We start from the raw sequence: 17,761 nt of genomic DNA, 5'->3' as shown, positions 1-17,761 counted from the left end.
GTATTGCTTTTGCTTGCTGTTCATTAACTACTGCATGGCAAGTGGCAAACATATAATATACTCTTTTAACAGCTATATTTCTTTCCAGCCATTATTTATAATATTTATCTATGTATACATATTCACATTAGTACAAAGGAAATATAGTCTTTGAATATTTTGTTTTACTCATGTATGTACATTTGCTACGTGCAAAAAAATATAATACATGACAGATCTTGCTTGAGAGGAATGTATTTTCATAGTATCATAGTATCATAGTATCGTGCGAGTTGGAAGGGACCTTAGAGATCATCGAGTCCAACTCCCGGGTTTCGAGCCCTCTGTGTAGCGAAGTGGCACTTCTACCCCTGCGCCACAGGGGGGATTCGAACCCGGGCCCTCCAGTGCCGCAGGCAGCAGCTTAAACCACTGCGCCACTGGGGGCACATTTTGTCGTGTTCTTGTTTTGTATACATTTCACTCTGTAGTCCTGGATGTTTTGGCTCCTTTAGGTGATTTCAGTTCTGAAGACAGATTTTTACCTGAAAGTTGAGGAAAACTTCCTCTAATTTTGTCATCTATATGCTGGATGGGGCCCTGCATAGCCTGGTCTAGATGGCAACTCAGCCCATCACAGAGGGTCTAGAACTGGGTGATACTTGAGGTCTCTTCCAACCCAAGCCATTCTATGATTTCTGCTATGAAACTGAAATAAGCTGCCAGGAGAGTTTGTGAAATTGCTTGCTTTGAAAGTATTCAGAACAAAATTCAACATTAAACTGGGAAAGTCTGCAGGACATGAAATCAATTGTATGTCAGGGAGTCACTGAAAACTTTCACCAAAGCACAACACTTACTTAGTTCACCTCTGCTGGTGCTTCTTTAAAATCCTCAAGTCATGGTCTCTGTGGCAATACCTTCATATATATATATAGGGAGTGCTGCCTTTTCTGACTTCAAACCTGCTTCTATTCTAATTTAATTCCCAGCATCCCAGTGCTTGCCTGTTTCTCCCCCACCCTATGAGCAGAAGACAGAATGCAGATTGTATAAGCAACAGGAGTACAATCAAATTTCCATGACAAAGAAAATAAGATACTGAGTGCATCCCAGAGTAAAGAGTCCTTGAGGCAACTGCAAGGTGGAAGAGGACCTTTTTGATGAATTTTGAACACAGTTAGGATGAACTGCCTTTGAAACTCATTGAAACATTTTCAAATGCAGACATGGCCATGAAGTTTCCTGAACCGCCAGGAAACCCCTCTCTTCTGTCACTGGTGCCCAGCAACCATGGGCCAGTGGCAACTATCCAGTAAGCAACAAAATAGAATGTCTCTCTGTGTCCTCCACAAAAATTTCTTTGACTCTCTTGTGATTATGAACATCAATGGCCTAAAGGCCATGAGATTCTTACACCTGAGTTTGCTACAAAGCCAGCATTTCTATTTATGTTGAAGCAACTGTTATTACAAAACAGTTTTCTATTTTGCAGCAGTGATTCACAGAAAATAGATGGGTGGAAGACTATAAATATGTATGCTGGAATGTGTCTGTCTCACCAGCTCATTTCCAAAATTAAAGCATACTGCTCCTATTAAAGAACACAAATTAAATAAAAGTCAAAGGTACCTGGATAATGAAAGCTCGCCTCTTTATTCAAAAATATACTTGAGCAATCAATACCGTGATGCTATTCTGACCTAGAAATTTAAAACAAAGATATTTTACCTCAAATATAATTTAGGATTTTTTATGCCAAAAATCACACTAACATACCAACAGCTGGAGGTATTAGTTGTCACTGCATTAATAGGGTGCTAGGATGTTGATTTTGATTCAGTCTTGCAAGAGAAAAAGACAGATACTGGGGTAATAAGAGTCCTAGGATTAAACACACCTCTCTCATCCTCATACTGTTTTATAAATGCCTAGATCCAAGGAGATGTGGATATTATTTTCACCTGTGTGTGTCTTGAGCATGTTAAGGGGAAGACAAAATATTTTCCTGTTTTGCTTCAGAAAACGATTGATTTAACAACAGCTATAGGCAGATTTTAATTATAACTGTTTCAAAAATTTAAATATATTTTTTCCCATATATATTAATTCTGAGCAACTTGTGCTTTTTATGAATCCACAGTCTTATTTTTACAACTATTCTAACAGCTTCCTGCTCTGATGCAAATAACCTGGGTGACCTTGGCACCTCATTGAGCATCTCTGATTTCACCTGAGGAGCAGAGTGGGAACAGCCTTGAGGGCAGGTGTTCAGTAAGACAGCTCACAGAGTTACCTGCTGTCTTTTCAGTATTATCTGGAGGGAATACAAATACTACTGCATGATAGTATTTTTTCCCTTTGCTCTATGCACACTACCCCAGGATGAAGTAGACATTTTCAGAAATCAATATAATTTGGGAACTAATTACTATAGATATTTATGGAAACCTTGCCATCTGATGCCTTTGACCTGGTAGGATGCTTGCCATACTCATTCAGAAACATTTTCTGTGAGTTTGTTTGTTTTTCTTTTTTTACATTTAAAATCAGACCCTGTATGATCTTCAGTTGCTTCATAATAAAGACAGAGAGATCATGTCAGCTCAAAACAATCAACCCCATATGAAAATATCAGATTAATTAACTAAAATTACATACGTAGACTTATCCTACCAGCCACTAACTGAATTTAAACTTAAGATTTCTCTTAAATTTAGGAGCTTCTAGCAGTTGCTAAATTCCTTTTAAATGCCAGTGTTATCGGTCAACTCTACACAGATGGATATAAGGTAAATTAATTGGAATTAACTGTATTTTTAGGCAGCTGTGTTATATGAGAAGTTTATAAAAGTTAGCAACAGAATTCAGCTTGCTGTTAGCAACAGAATTCATCTTGCTGTTTTAAATTCAGAATGTATGAATTAACATGTGGGTAGAGTGATTACTAAATTTGTTGGATCTTGGTTGTACATTCAGAGAATGCTAGAGACTTGAAATAGATTTCTGCATTCATTCAGTCAGATGAGTTTCTCTCTGCATATCAGTGAGTAAGTTGACCATGGGGCACTATAAGATTGCTAAAATATCAGTATTTATGAGGTGGTTTCTCAGGCTGGTTGCTATGATTCCAGAACTTTTTAACAAATACAACTTCTGCTTGTGAGAATCCAGGCTAAAAAGAAAATCAAAATTTGGATGTGTTCATTGTGTCTTCATCCATAACAGAATGTATGAGTGAAAATAATGATTATCAAAGGTGATGGTATCAGAATGTAGCTTTGCTGACTTCAGTTAATAATCTGTTTTATCCCAGGTAAACCTACAATATAAGATATTCTCTTTCCTTCTATATCAGGAAAATTCAGTTCAGTAGAACTTATGGAGGGTCAAGTACAAATTAATATTAAGAATCTTTAGAATTATGCTTTGTATACTAGTAAAAGCTCTAAACATTGCAAAAGGCTACATGTGAAGGGGTATGGACACCAAAAATTGCAACTGTCCATGAATGGTACTTCCATAGTACAGGCTTCCTGCAGCTTCCTTTAAACAGAGAAGCAGAAGGCACATTCCAAGGAGTGGTTATTCTATAGCTTCCAGATAGTACTTTCATCTCCTACTGAGTTTGTAGGTACTAGCTACTGTTGGATACAGGACTCTGATTTAGGTGTAAATTTTTGAAAAATATTTAAATTCAACTGTTCTGTCATTCTGTAAATGGTATAGACTACAAAGTTCTCATTTCTGTGGTACCATATGAACATCTCTCATTCATTCATGCTAATACTAATACTGGGTGACCAGACTGGTAGATGAGGGAAAGGCTGTTGATGTAGTCTGCCTAGACTTCAGGATAGCCTTTGACAGAGTCTCTCACATTTATTCTCCTGGAGAAACTCGCTGCCCATGACCTGGACAGGTATACCTTCTTTTGGGTAAGGAACTGGCTAGAGGGTTGTGCCCAACAGGTAGTGGTTAATGGAGTTAAGTCCACTTGGCAACCCATTACAAGTGATGTCCCCCAGGAGTCGGTACTGGGGCCTGTTGTGTTTAATATCTTCATTGGCGACCTATATGAGGCAACTGAGTGTACCCTCACTAAGTTTGCAGATAACACCAAATTGGGAGGTAGCATCCATCTGCCTGAGGGTAGAGTGGCCCTCCAGATGGATGTGGATAGGCTGCATTGCTGGGCTGAGGTTAATTGGATGAGGTTCACAAAGGCCAAGTGCCGGGTCCTGCACTTTGGCCACAGTAACCCCATGCCTATAGGCTTGGGGTTGAATGGCTGGATGACTGTGAAGAGGAAAGGGACCTGGGGGTGTTGGTCAGTGCTCAGCTGAACATGAGCTGACAATGTGCCCAGAAGGCCAAGAAGGCCAGCAGCATCCTGGCCTGTATTAGAAATAGTGTGACCAGCAGGAGCAGAGAAGTGATCATCCCTCTGTACTCAGCTCTGGTGAGGCCGCATCTTGAGTATTGTGTTCAGTTTTGAGCTCCTCACTACAAGAAAGACATCAAGGCCCTGAAACATGAACAGAGAAGGGCAACAAAACTTGTGAGGGGTCTGGAGCACAAGTCTTATGAGGAGCGGTTGAGGGAGCTAGGATTGTTTAGCCTGGAGAATAGGCTCAGGGGAAATCTCATTGCACTCTACAACTTCCTGAAGAGAGGTTGTGATGAGGAGGGGCTTGACCTCTTCTGCTAGGCAACAAACAGGAACTGAGGAAATGGCCGCAAGTTGTACCAGAAGAGGTTTAGACTAGACATAAGAAGGAACTTTTTTTCTGAGAGTGGTCAGGCACTGGAATGGCTGCCCAGGGAGGTGGTGGAGTCGCCATCCCTGGTGGCGTTCAAGAGGCGTCTGGATAGGGAGCTATGAGAAACGGTTTAGTGGTTTGTTGTAGCTATGGTAAAGAGAGGACAGTTGGACTGGATGATCTTGTAGGTCCTTTCCAACCTTGTGATTCTATGATAACCTTATTTATCACTATTGAAAATACTGATATTTCATACATTATATTATTGATAGAATGGCTGGTGAAGTTGTGGATGCCCCATCCCTGGAGGCAGTTAAGGCCTGGCTGGATGTGGCTCTGGGCAGCCTGGTCTGGTGATTCATGACCCTGCATCTATCAGAGGGTTAAAACTAGATGATCATTGTGGTCCTTTTCAGCCCAGGCCATTCTTTGTTATTATGTGGTTAGATTCATTGCTTCATCTATAGCTAGCCATCACTCTAACTTCATTAAGCAGACTTTCCATTGAGTTAAGCAGGGCTTGTGTAGTTGCTATTCAACTTGCATTAATTTGATTTTCCTCTACCTGATTCTATAAATTGGCATTCCTGTGTGTAAATCACAGATCTATTCACTACACTGCATTATATTGCTTTTAAATCAGTATTTAAAGGCTTGCCTGCAATCCAGTGGTGTTATTTCATGCCTGGTGAACTGGACCAAGAATGTGAAGAGGTCATTGCTCCTGGAGGAGAGGTGAAAGCATAAGAAAATCTTGGAAAGAACCACTGGAATATAGCAATATATAAGTCTATTTCCAACATACCAACTGAAAATACAGGCTTGGAAAACAGAGACCTTCTAGGTCAAGGAGCTGAAAGTGGATTATGAGAAAATCTGTGACTAAAGGAAAGAAAAAAAAGTTTCTGGCAGTGCCTCTGTCAGCTATCCGTGTAATAAAGAATTAGTTGAGATTCTGTTTGAGATGCTACATTCAAGCTTTGTTTCACTGAAGATAATGCCAGAAGCAATGAAGATATGAGACTTCTATGATTCTCATTCTGAGAACATCTCTCATTAGGACAAGATAGCATTAGAGGAAATGGTCTCCAGTTGCATCAGGAGAAGTTTGGGTTGGATGTTAGGAAAAAACGTATTCTCCCAATGAGTGCTTATGCACTGGAACAGTCTGCATAGAGAGGTGGTGAAGTCACTGTCCCTGGAGGCATTCAAGAAACATGCAGCTGTGGGACTTAGGAACATGCTTTTTAGGGAACATTGGTGGTAGGTGGATGATTGGACTGGATGATCTTAAAGGTCTTCTCCAGTCTTAATGATTCTGTGATTCTGGATTCTTTGAAAGACTACGGAAGAAGAAATAGTTACGGATACCAAGTTGAAGATATCCATTTGATACCCATGGTGGAAATTCTGTGGAGGTCACTACAAAAAAGAATGTATTTCTCATGTGGCCACTAAAAGAATTTACTAAAGTACTTTTTAAATTCAGGAACACAGATAACATCAGTTTTGTTAGTCTAGTATTAGGCATAGCAAATGTTAGATTACAATGAGTCCTTCGGTATGTAGAACCACCCTATTATACATAGATCCAAATTTCAGTCTACTATGCCTTGTCCCCTACTTTCCCTGAAACACTGTAAATTTCAGTGAAAAAATCTTAACTGGAAACATGTATACCTTCTTTTTGAGATACTGCTAAGTCCTCTGCTTCTGACTAAATGTATTGCAGACATTTGTCTGTGGGAAATACGAAGTACAATAAAAGCCAGAGCAGTTCTTTACAGTGGATATTCCATTACAAGAACTACAAAGAACAAGTGCCTTGACTACTTTCCCCGTGCAGACAAGCCATTCAAGAGTATCCCTAAGGGACCATTTTAGTTGCTGGCAAGCCAGGTAACTTTCAGTCATCTCCCCAGCTTCCTTTAAAAAAATAATAATAAATAAATGTTGTTTGGTCCCACTGATCAGAGATTTGTTCTGACACCAAAGCTTTATTTTCTCCTGCAAGTTTCAGCTGCCATAGAAGGACAATTTATTATGTAAAGCAGCTTTATACTTCCAGATCATCTATTTTCCATGCCAAAAATAATAATTAAGGTAATATCTGAAAACTGATGGAGAAAAAATCATGTTTTCATTTGCAGATTTTATTGACAATCAGTGCCATCTTTACTTCTGAAACATACTCTCTTTAGGAAATGTCTAGCTGCAGAACTGCTAAGAACTCAGACAATAGGAATACCCAGTTAGTTTTCCAGAAGTCTGACCTTGGTTCTATAAGTTTCATTTCTGTACACAGCCCAAACCTGCAACATAAGCAGATAAACAAGTCTAAAAATCATACTAAAATCTCCTCAAATGTAAGTGGTGACTATGTACCACAGTATTTCAAGAATCTGCTAGATTAACTGCTGAAGGGTTAGAAATGCACAAATGAAAATAGATGTTTCTGAAATTCTGATGAATTGTTTGATTAGCTGCTGTATAGTTTAAAACTTAAGTTTTTAATGGAAATATAAGTTAGAGCTAAAGATAGAACTAGAAATAGAGAGTAATTAGCAATACATATTTGCACATTTTCTCTTAAAAATAAATAGTGATTATGTTGAAATGTGATCAGTTGTATTTTTATGAATGCTTCAAATGAAATGTTTTATATAGACATATTAACAAGCATAATAGTGAGTTCCTTAGAGGAAGAAAAATAATAAATAAATAAAATAAAAATAACTATGAAATAGCTGATGAAATACTCAGGAAATATCTTCTTAAGCTTTGATGAAATATTACATAAAGATTAAAGAAAATATTCCAACTCTAAGTTTAATAAAATATAAGATTAAGATCACAAAAATGGTCCCTATGAAAATAGCTTAAAATATGACATGAACTATTTCATTATATTGCATAGAATATTAATGAATTTCTATTCCTCAAACATTGTAATATTCATGAAGTTTCATAGGAATCATTCCCATATGGGCCAGTAGCTTCCCTTTTTTAATCAAACTGCCAGCCCTCTCCATATTCATATTTCAGCCATCACCCACCATACTAGAGAGTCTTTATCTGGATTGCTTAATTGCAGCACATTTCACATTTGTGGATAACTTGTGCAATTGGTCAAGTCCATCCCTTGATCCCTCGCCCATCTGTATATTGCATCTCTTCCTTGGTGGCCTGAAGTGTCAAGGGTCCACTGAGCCAGAAATAATTCACTCTGATGTCAGCTCAGATCTACTTGCGCCACATCGACCTTAGCAGCATGATCTACCTGCTGGTTGCTTTGATGTTCTTTAGTGGCACAATTCAGGCACATGGGCATCTATGTGTTATACCTTTACAACCTTTGTCTTTACCTGGGCAGCAGTATCTTTTTGTAGTGAGACAGCCCAGATGGGTTTGCCTCTTTGCTGCCTGTTGTTTTGCTTATGTTGCTGTAACCATCCCCCATAGGCAATTTGCCACCATCCAGGAGTCAGTATACAGAGCACTGACCACTTTTCTCATTCAGTGTCATGTAAAGCTAGCTGAATGGCCTTAACTTCTTCAGATTGGATTTATTTACCTGCCGGAGTGATATATAACATTGTCCTTGAAGGGATACCCTTCCTTCACAGCTGAGAAGAGTCACCTCAAGAGGCTGAAGGCTTGTGCTCCCTTTGTAGAGAAGGATTCCAACTGCCTGGCTTCTATGCCCTCTATTTCCAGGCTACTGGCCTCATTGTCCCACCATTAAAGTATCCAGATGACAACTGGAGGATGGCTTAAATGCCTTCACATGTCTTGCATCTCTCTCAGGGATAGAGGTTGTGTGGTTACTGACTCATTTATAAATTCAGCTTCTTCCATCTCCTAATTTTGTGATAGCTCTGTTTTCAAGTCTGTGATATTTTATATATGTGCAAAACAAGTGATGGATAATGCAGTTGCTTAATACCCACTGACTGATGACCAGCCAGTCCCTCACCAGCAACTGCCACCCTAGCCAGCACCCTACAGTTTTATCACTACTACTTTGTAGTGCTCAGGGATATGATTTAGCGGAGGGTTGTTAGTGTTAGGGTACTGGTTAGGCTGCGATTGGACTAGGTGATCTTCAAGGTCTTTTCCAACCTGGGTAATTCTATGATTCCATGATTCTATGATGTCATATGGTATGGAATAATCCTTTGGGTCAACAGTCCCAATTCTGTACCCTCCCAGCCCTTTGTGCACCCCCAGCTGCTTGCTGGCAGGGCAGTATGAGAAGCTGAAAAGACCACGAAAGTGTAAGCGCTGCTCAGCAATGACTTTATCATTGGTGTATTATCAACATTGTTTATTTTCTCTTCTTTTTTTTTCTTTTTTTTTTTTTTTCTAAGAAAGTCCAAAACATGGCATCACAACAGGCACTGTGATAAAAATTAACTCTTTCTCAGCCAAAGCCAGGATAGAATATTAGCAAATTGTCAAACAGAGCATAAAGACGTAATTGCAGCCACAAAAAAATCAGATGTGAATGACACATATTTCTCTTATTAAAAATATCCTTTAAGAATACACTTCTCAAACTCCTGTAGAAATAGTATACTTGGAATTTCAAAGAGCTTCTGAAAATGCTTCTCTTCAAAGGAAATGAAATTGTCATGGGATAAAAAGTCCTCCCATGAATTAACAAATGGTTAATGAGTAGGAATAAAAGGTAGGAAATAATTACTCTTTTCACAATGAATGGAAGTTACTAACAGAATATTTAACAGTCTTTGCTAAAATCTGTGCCTTTATGTGTGTTCATAGTGATTTACAAAAAATTATAGTGAGCTGACAGAAGTTACTGATGATTCTGAATTAACCTTCACCAAAATTCTACAACAGGAAAGACGTCTGTAACAGTGAAAGAAGGAGATCATGACATTTAATGACTGGATAATAGAATAGAAAGTGAAATTAGAAGTTGGTAATTGAAATGTAGGTTAAAAATAATAAAAAAGGTAAGTCAAACAATTGATGCATTTTATTGGTACTCAGACATTTTACAGTTACTTGAGATTACTGAGAATAACTATTTTACATTCTGTAGCTCATCTGAAAGAAATAGAAACAAAACAGAAAATATGGATACGTCACTGTGTAACTGCTGTGTAGCTTCTTCAGTGTGTTCTCGCCTTGTATACCTCTTGTCCATAATAAAACAACAACAACAACAGCAAAACAACATAAAGTGGGAACAATGTAGAAAAGAAAGAATCAAGTGCATGCATACAGAAGTTTCGATGTAAAAAGAGATAATTGGACTAGGAGTTTAGAATGCAAAATGAAGAAATGGAAAGTGCTGTGGAGAAGGATCTTGCAAAGGCAGGATTACAGTGTCTCAGCCATTAACTAAATGAGGTTTAAACTTAGTTGAAAATGAGGAGAAACTCCTTTGCAACCAGATACTTAGGATTTTCCCTCACTTCTCTACAAAAGTGACCTTCATCACTGATTCTGATGATAATGCTCTTTTTGTACTTGTTAAACTGCTATCATCAGTGGTATTTTATACTCTACACGATTTGCTGTTGCTTTATTTTCACCTGGAGAAAATCAGATTTTAAGTATTGCAACAAAAGCTATAAATCCAACACCTGGTGTTTATGGAGTGTTTGTAGATCTCTCCTTTGCACTCTCTCCTGCACAGCATTCCCCATTATAATAAATAGAGCACCTTGCAAAAAATTCTCTGCACATCACCATTTATAATTCTTTGAACCTAGAGAAAGCAAAAGAAAGGGTAATTCCTTAGCTAATACAAAACTATAATAAAAATATAGTTATTTAAACAGTGATGCCTGCTAGCCATGCCTTCAGCTACTAAACAGAGCTGCTTTCATTCCTTGTATCAAGTAATCTTGTAAAGAACTGAATATGTTAGGTATAAAAGAGTGAGGGTTTGTTTGATTTTGTGGTTTGTTCATTCCAAATAAAAGCTGTAGTTACTTCACTGGAGAAAGATTGTGTTTGTGTGGAAGCAATGCATACACCGTAGAATCATACAATCACTGTATCATTAAGATTGGAAAAGACCACTAAGAACATCTGAAAACAGTGAAAAAGTTTTAACAATGACAAAAAATTACTGAAACCTGAAAATAATAGTGTAAAGGTCAAAAATTCAGACAACCATTCAGATTACTCTTATATGAACATTTTAGGTAGATTTTCCTGAGTGGCGAGACTTACCATCGTTTCATTGTCTTTGGGACCCTTCATTGGACTCTCTCCAATATATTTCTATATTTCTTATAATGGGGAAATGAGCTCTGGACACAGTTCTCCTGATGTGCATCTCACTGGTATTCAGTAAAAAGGATCTGCTAGCAGATCTCTGCTTAAGGTGATTTTATCACTTTTTGATGGGGTTTCGTATTGAGTTTATAAATGGTTCTGGATCATTATCTAGAAGCAAACATGCAACTGAAATAATTCTTTATTGAAAGTGAAAAGTTAGTACTTAGCTCTCCCATCAATTTATCATGATTTTTTTTCCTTAACGTGTTACTTCTTCTTCCTTAATTTTCTTATGAGTGACAGAGTAAAATCAGGATGCTAAATTTTAGGAAAGCTAACTTTCAGCTCTCTGGGGAAAGAAATATCTCTTCATTGCAGGGAAGTTGGGCTGGATGGCCTTTAAATGTCCCTTCCAACTCAAAAGTTTGTATCATTCTATGATATTTTTGAATATTGTTTCTTTCCATAAACTCAAAAGTGCATCTTTCCTTTTTTAGTAATAATGAAGAAAGATAAATAGCACAATACTATGCCACATGACAGGAACATATGAAACAAGGTTACAGAATCAGAATCAATATGATAATATATTTGATTTATATACCTGATTTGGAGTGCTGTCGTACAAGGATGTCAAGGGTTGAAAAATTGATTCTGTCCATATCTTATTATCTGTACTTACTATGAGTTCTGGTACTATTCAGGTCTCTCATTATACAGGGTGCAGCACAAATGTAAGACAGAAGGGTGCTCTTTGCTTGCTAATAACATAGATTTGCAGTTTATTTGAAAGTTTACATATCTTCAAAGGTATTTTTTGTTTTGTTTTGTTTTGTTTTGTTTTTTTGAGAAGAGTTCTTGTAGTAATTTTGGAATATGTACAATTTTAGTTGTAAGCAAAGTAACTTTGATGATAAAGCCCATATGTTGTCTTTACTGTGATGTTTTTTAGAATTATGATGAATTTAGCTGCTGTTACTAGACAGAGGGCAGATACATCCAAATCTTCTCATAAAATTTAGAGCTGAAGGTGTTACCTTGACTATGTAGACTGACCTTTTTATGTAAATTAGTTTAAATGCTATCTCAAAATGTGGATTTTTAGGTCCTTATCCTCTGCATGAATAGTAAGGTAACTGATCATCTTTCCATTGACTAGTGAATTCTCAAGGATAACTTGGTTTTTAAGACAGGTTAGAAAGCTTCTTCCATCTTTACTTGTTTAAATACTTTTTGAAGATCACATGTAGAAGCTTCGATACAGCTGGAAAGGAAGCCTGGATTTTCCTTCCTTCATTCTCATATACAGCTTGAAATTCTGAAAGGTGGCACAGCAGCATGCAGCCATAACAGTCTCAATGTTGGCCAGACACACAGGTAGAAAAGTCAAGCTACTGCTTCACAGTGAGACAAGCATTTGCCAGCCTAATGACTACTAGTAAGCAGGCAACATTTTCTTACTTCCTTTCTATGAGCAGACCAGGATCTGGAGCTACAGCATAAGCACGATTAAAACTCTCTCTCCTCCCAGATCCCAGCTCTAAGAACCCCAAATAATACCAGACTGAATTTGCTCGAACAGCTCTAAGTGTGGACAAGTCTGGCACAGAGCGGCTATCAGAAAGAAAAACAGCATTTGACAGAGGGATCTCTTGAAGGACTTGTTCAGCCAAATGCTATGATTCTCTTGTAAAATGTTTGCTCTGCTTTTGCAGACACAATGCAGTCAATCTTCTTAATTGAAGAGTCATGGGGTAAGGCAACATCCTACAGATTTTTTGTTTTTTAAATATCCTCAAACTGTGTCTGGAAGTACTTTGTCCTTTTGTAGAACTTCAGGGTTTAGTCACTAGGATTTTCTTTTTTCTTTTCTTTCTTTTTTTCCCCAGGCGTGACATTTAAATAGCAGTAAAAAATGTTGAGGAAGCCTAAAGAGAACACTGTTTTTGTGTTATAATCATTCCACTGAACACCTGTGAACTGTTGAGTTTAATTGGCTTACAGCTGGTGCAGGCTGCGCTTAGAGGTTGGGAGAAACATGTGTGAGGAGGTGTTTAACGACTGATTTGCCATGTATTTATGGTATGATGCTTTGATGGTTCTGAGCCATGCCCTCTCTTCCTATCTTCCACTTTCAAAGTAGCAGATTAGAGCCTGCGCAGCAGAGTACAAGTAACTTGCACATGCCTTCCCTAGTGTTTGCAAAATAAGGAGCTTGCTGTGCCAAAGAGACTCATTTGTAGCTTGAAATTTAAAGCAGGTTGGGTAAAAGGCCTTTACAGGTGGCTCTAGTAGAGCAAGAACAGGAAATGAACTACTTTTCTCAGACGGAGAATTGTAACCTGCAATAATAGTAATTAAGGTATAGAGTAACATCTTTCTGTTTCTGCCCTGGAACAAGACAGCAGACACATAGTTCAGGTCCTGGAACTAGCATGAAACAGGGAATGAATATAGCTTCAGTATCTGTCTGGGACTGTCCTTATCCATAGCCCAGTGTTGCGTGCAATCCTGCAAAAGCTGTGAATCAGACTTGCTGTCTTATCTTCAAACTCTTTACCCAGCTTTGTGATTTCCCCATACATGGAAAATGTTTCTGTATGCACAGCTCTCTAAATGTGTAACAGATGATGTCCATACAGACACACAGTCCAAAACCAGGAGGATTTACTAATGTAGTTCTGAAGCAGATATCTTCTATACTTACTCATAGTTCACTTAAATTTGCAAATACTTTTACATGTACTCTTAACACTAGAAAAATGGTGTGAAAGAATCAGTGCTACACAGGATGTCAGCTTACATAACCATCCTGGGTCTTTTTAGTGTTAAAAATCAATAGAGAACTAACAAAATGTCAGCCAGCGGCCTTCAGTGCATTAGTTCTATTAAAATAAATAAATAAATAAATAAAATCAAGATAATTGATACAGAAAGACAGTAATAAAGGAATGTCCTGAGAGAATGATGAGAGAATATGAACCATACATCATAGCCTTCAAAACCCTAACCATCGTGTTTCTTGGCCAGAGATCTGAGTAATTATAGGATGAAATTAGAGGTATTGGAATTCCAGCAGAGATATACAAAACACCTTTTACTCCTTATAACAATGAAAGATTTCATAATGCTTTGCTAATTGTACAGTGACTGAGAAGAGGTGTTTCTGAAATGGGCATGCCCTGTGAAATCTTTCTTTAGGAAGAAAGCTGACAAATAGCCTGCTATAGTTTCAGTTTATAAAATGATTTGAGTTCTGATCCATTGTATGTGGAACATCCTACCTAGAGCAGATTGTCTTTCAAGTACAAGAATATTGTCACAATTAAGTTTAAAAAATGAAAAGTAAAATGGCCCTCCCAACAACTAGATCAACACATAACATAATTAGAATTTCATTACAGGCAAAAGACAGCATTTACTTATTCCTACTTTTGTACAGAAACAGATTAAATCCTCACATTATCTTTTATTTTCCTTCTGATTTGCTTGTATTATTTTCACTTTTTCTCTCTCTAAGGTTTTACCTGCCACACAATGTCTGTCTTCACCACATTATGCGATTAAATAGCCATAGCTCTGGTTTTGATTAAATCCTAGACCTTAATCACCATGAGCTGAATTATCCATTCATGGACTTACAGATCATTTAAATCAGGAACTCTGCGCACTCAGCAGACAAACCCTAAGCAAGCCAGTACAGGTAGGTGTCTGCTTCTGAAATCATGGATGATCCTGAAAACTCACTAATCAAAGTAAAAATCTAACACTTGTAAAGACCGCGTGTCTGTGTTAAAAGCCTCTTTGGACAGCCTTGAGAATGTTTGGGTTCAGTTGCAGAACAAGTTCAATAATGAAATAATAAATAGAATAACACATGTTGGAACACTGATGTCATTTCACAGAAAGCAAAATCTGTGTCTTAATCCTGGTATACGAAGTAATCTCCTACTCCCTGTCCCTCACTACAGGATCATTTGATTTAGAAAGAATCTCAGGTCTGTAGTTTGATATTCTGCTCTAGCTTTAGCCTTTATTGTTTCACCTTATGTACATAGTATCCCATCATCCCACCATATGTTCTTGCCATACTACTCACTGCAACTGGAGGGCTGGTAATACATTAGATAACAGTCTCTAAATCCTTGTCATCTCCAAGTTCAATGGGCCAAATTGTCTTGTTTTCATTAGGCTTATTTTTACCAAAGCTACAAGACTGATATCCACCAAAGCTACCACATTGTCAGACAATTATTTGTGACCCAGCCATGACTCATCCCTGGCTGGCACACACTGTACTTGAAGTTATCCCTAATTTCTCCCAGAAATCTTCATAACTGCCTGTGTCCTTCTGTGTTGTCCTTTCAGCAGAAGTTAGGGATATTGAAATTTGCCAGGGGCAAGAATCCATGATATAATGCCTTCCTCATGTTATTTAAAGAAGGCTTTTGTTTGTTTGTTTGTTTTTTCCCACCAATTCTTAACCAAACAGCCACCTGTCCCAAAGATGCTGTATAGAAATAATTCTTTTCTTCCTTACTCTCAGAAACTACATGTGTAACTCTGGATCTTCCTTCTTTTTACTGTATAAACATTTGTGGCAAACTCTTTGGTCTCTTTCAGCCTAGTTTTGTTATTCTTGAGGTTTCTGTTGCTCCAACCTCTCTTCATCCTCTCTCTGCTCCTCACTATAGCCAGAGTACCTCACTTTGGAGTCTAAAACTCACCTCTCTAGGCTGGGCAGCCTGTGGGCAAACATAACTTTGTGCTGTACTTGATGTATCCTCTTGTCAACCAACCTCAACACTCAAAGAGGGAGCTGTGTGACAGTCAACCTCTGTTCCAACACAGCTACTTCTTTTGTAAGAGAGACATCTTCTGCAGTACACTTGTGCTTCCATGGAGAGGAATGGATTAGCCCAAGCTTTGATGCTCATCCCTGCAAGGGGAAAGAAAAGGATATAACTAGTGTCTCTCAGAACTTAAGTAGGTTTTCTTACATAACTTTCTGTATCTTTGAGTGTCTAATTACCATTAGGCTGTGCATAAAAAATTAGCTGTGAAAAGCTGGTACTTCTGCTAGATTTCTTCTTCCCTTAGAGAAGAGAAAATGAAAGAATATTGCATTTATTCTTAAGAGAACATGCATGGAGTTATATATGGTTGCTTTTAATATTGCAAGATATCTGGCAGATTTATTTTTTTTTCCCCATCTTATTAAGATGATAAATTAATAAAATAATGCAATTAGTAATAATCATAATAACTGCAAGCTATATGTGTATATATATATAAATATGTATTTCTTATATGCAAGTGTATTCTCACAGTATTAGAAATAACTTTCATCCTAAATAAATCATCCCTTTCATTTGGGTAAATGTTGCACTTAGTAATTCGTGCTGATCTCCTGGTGTTTATTCAAATGCAGCCAGAGAGCATGCAGTGTTAAGGCTGTAGTTGCTATGAGCCAACAGAGGAAAGACTACCCTCACTCCTGCTGAACAGCAAACCTTGTGAATTTTCTATGGAAGTGTATTTTTGTGTGTGTGAATGTACTCAAATAAAGACAACAGGCTCTATAAGTACTTCTGTAATACAAAAGCTATATTGCGGTGATATAGCTCAGAGCCTAATGAATTTTTTAAAGAGGCAACTGTTAAAATGAGAATAATGCTCAAATAAATCACTGAGGCAGAAACCTCATAAAGCGAGGGAACGATACTTACTTAATATCTTACTGCTCATACTAAAAGTTGAAAATCAAGTTTTTATTATAATGGCATTACCAGAGAATCACACATTTTCTTTTTGAAGGATGAAGAAGAAGTGAGAAGGAAAGAAATAATGAGTAGATATGTCTAAGTATTTTTAAACTTTAAAAATGCTAACTGTCTCATTGAATGCAATATACCCTGCATAGTAATACATGACAACTTAGCTAAGCAATGCAGGTCATAAACAACTCAAAATCACATTCAAATCATGGCACAGATTGACGATACTTCTTTTATTTTGCCAGGCAAGGGAGAAAAAAACATTTGGTGTGTGGAGGTATGGAGATGCCCACTGATAGTGGGTGCAGCATTGAGAAAGAAATTCGGACAAGAATTAGAACAAGGGGAAATGGTTTTAAGTTGAAAGAGGGAAGATTTAGGTTGGATGTTAGGGGGAAGTTCTTTACTAGTAGAGTGGTGAGGTCCTGGAACAGGCTGCCCAGGGAGGTTGTGGATGCCCCATCCCTGGAGGTGTTCAAGGCCAGGTTGGATGGGGCCCTGGGCAACCTGATCTAGTAAATGTGGAAGTTTGGTGGCCCTTCCAGGCAGGGGGGTTGGAGCTTTGTGATCCTTGAGGTCCCTTCCAACCCGGGTCATTCTGTGATTCTGTGATTCTGTGATTAGACCAACATTCAGAAAAAGAAAAAAAAAAAAAAAAGGCAGATGAATATGACACATCAGAGCATCTCATGCCTTTTTAAAAAGGCTGTCGGCTTTGTTTACATGCATGGCTCCAGTTTTAGGCAAAACAGTAATGGGAACTTCTTGGTGCATTCTTCTTAAAAGATGTAGTATACAGTCACAACAATTCTTAATATTAGGAGGAATTTAGTTCAACTTTCTCCCATGAAAAGGGGTCTAGATATTAATGAAACAGATTATTGCAAAGCAGAAACTATTTGGAAATAAAAAAATAAAACAACAAAACAAAGCAACTCACATCATTTACAAAGAAAATAACAGATAGTGACATTAATTGCTAGG

This window comes from Excalfactoria chinensis, chromosome 4 (assembly GCF_039878825.1).
Source record: "Excalfactoria chinensis isolate bCotChi1 chromosome 4, bCotChi1.hap2, whole genome shotgun sequence".
Taxonomy (NCBI): domain Eukaryota; kingdom Metazoa; phylum Chordata; class Aves; order Galliformes; family Phasianidae; genus Excalfactoria; species Excalfactoria chinensis.
This window is presented reverse-complemented; position numbering follows the sequence as displayed.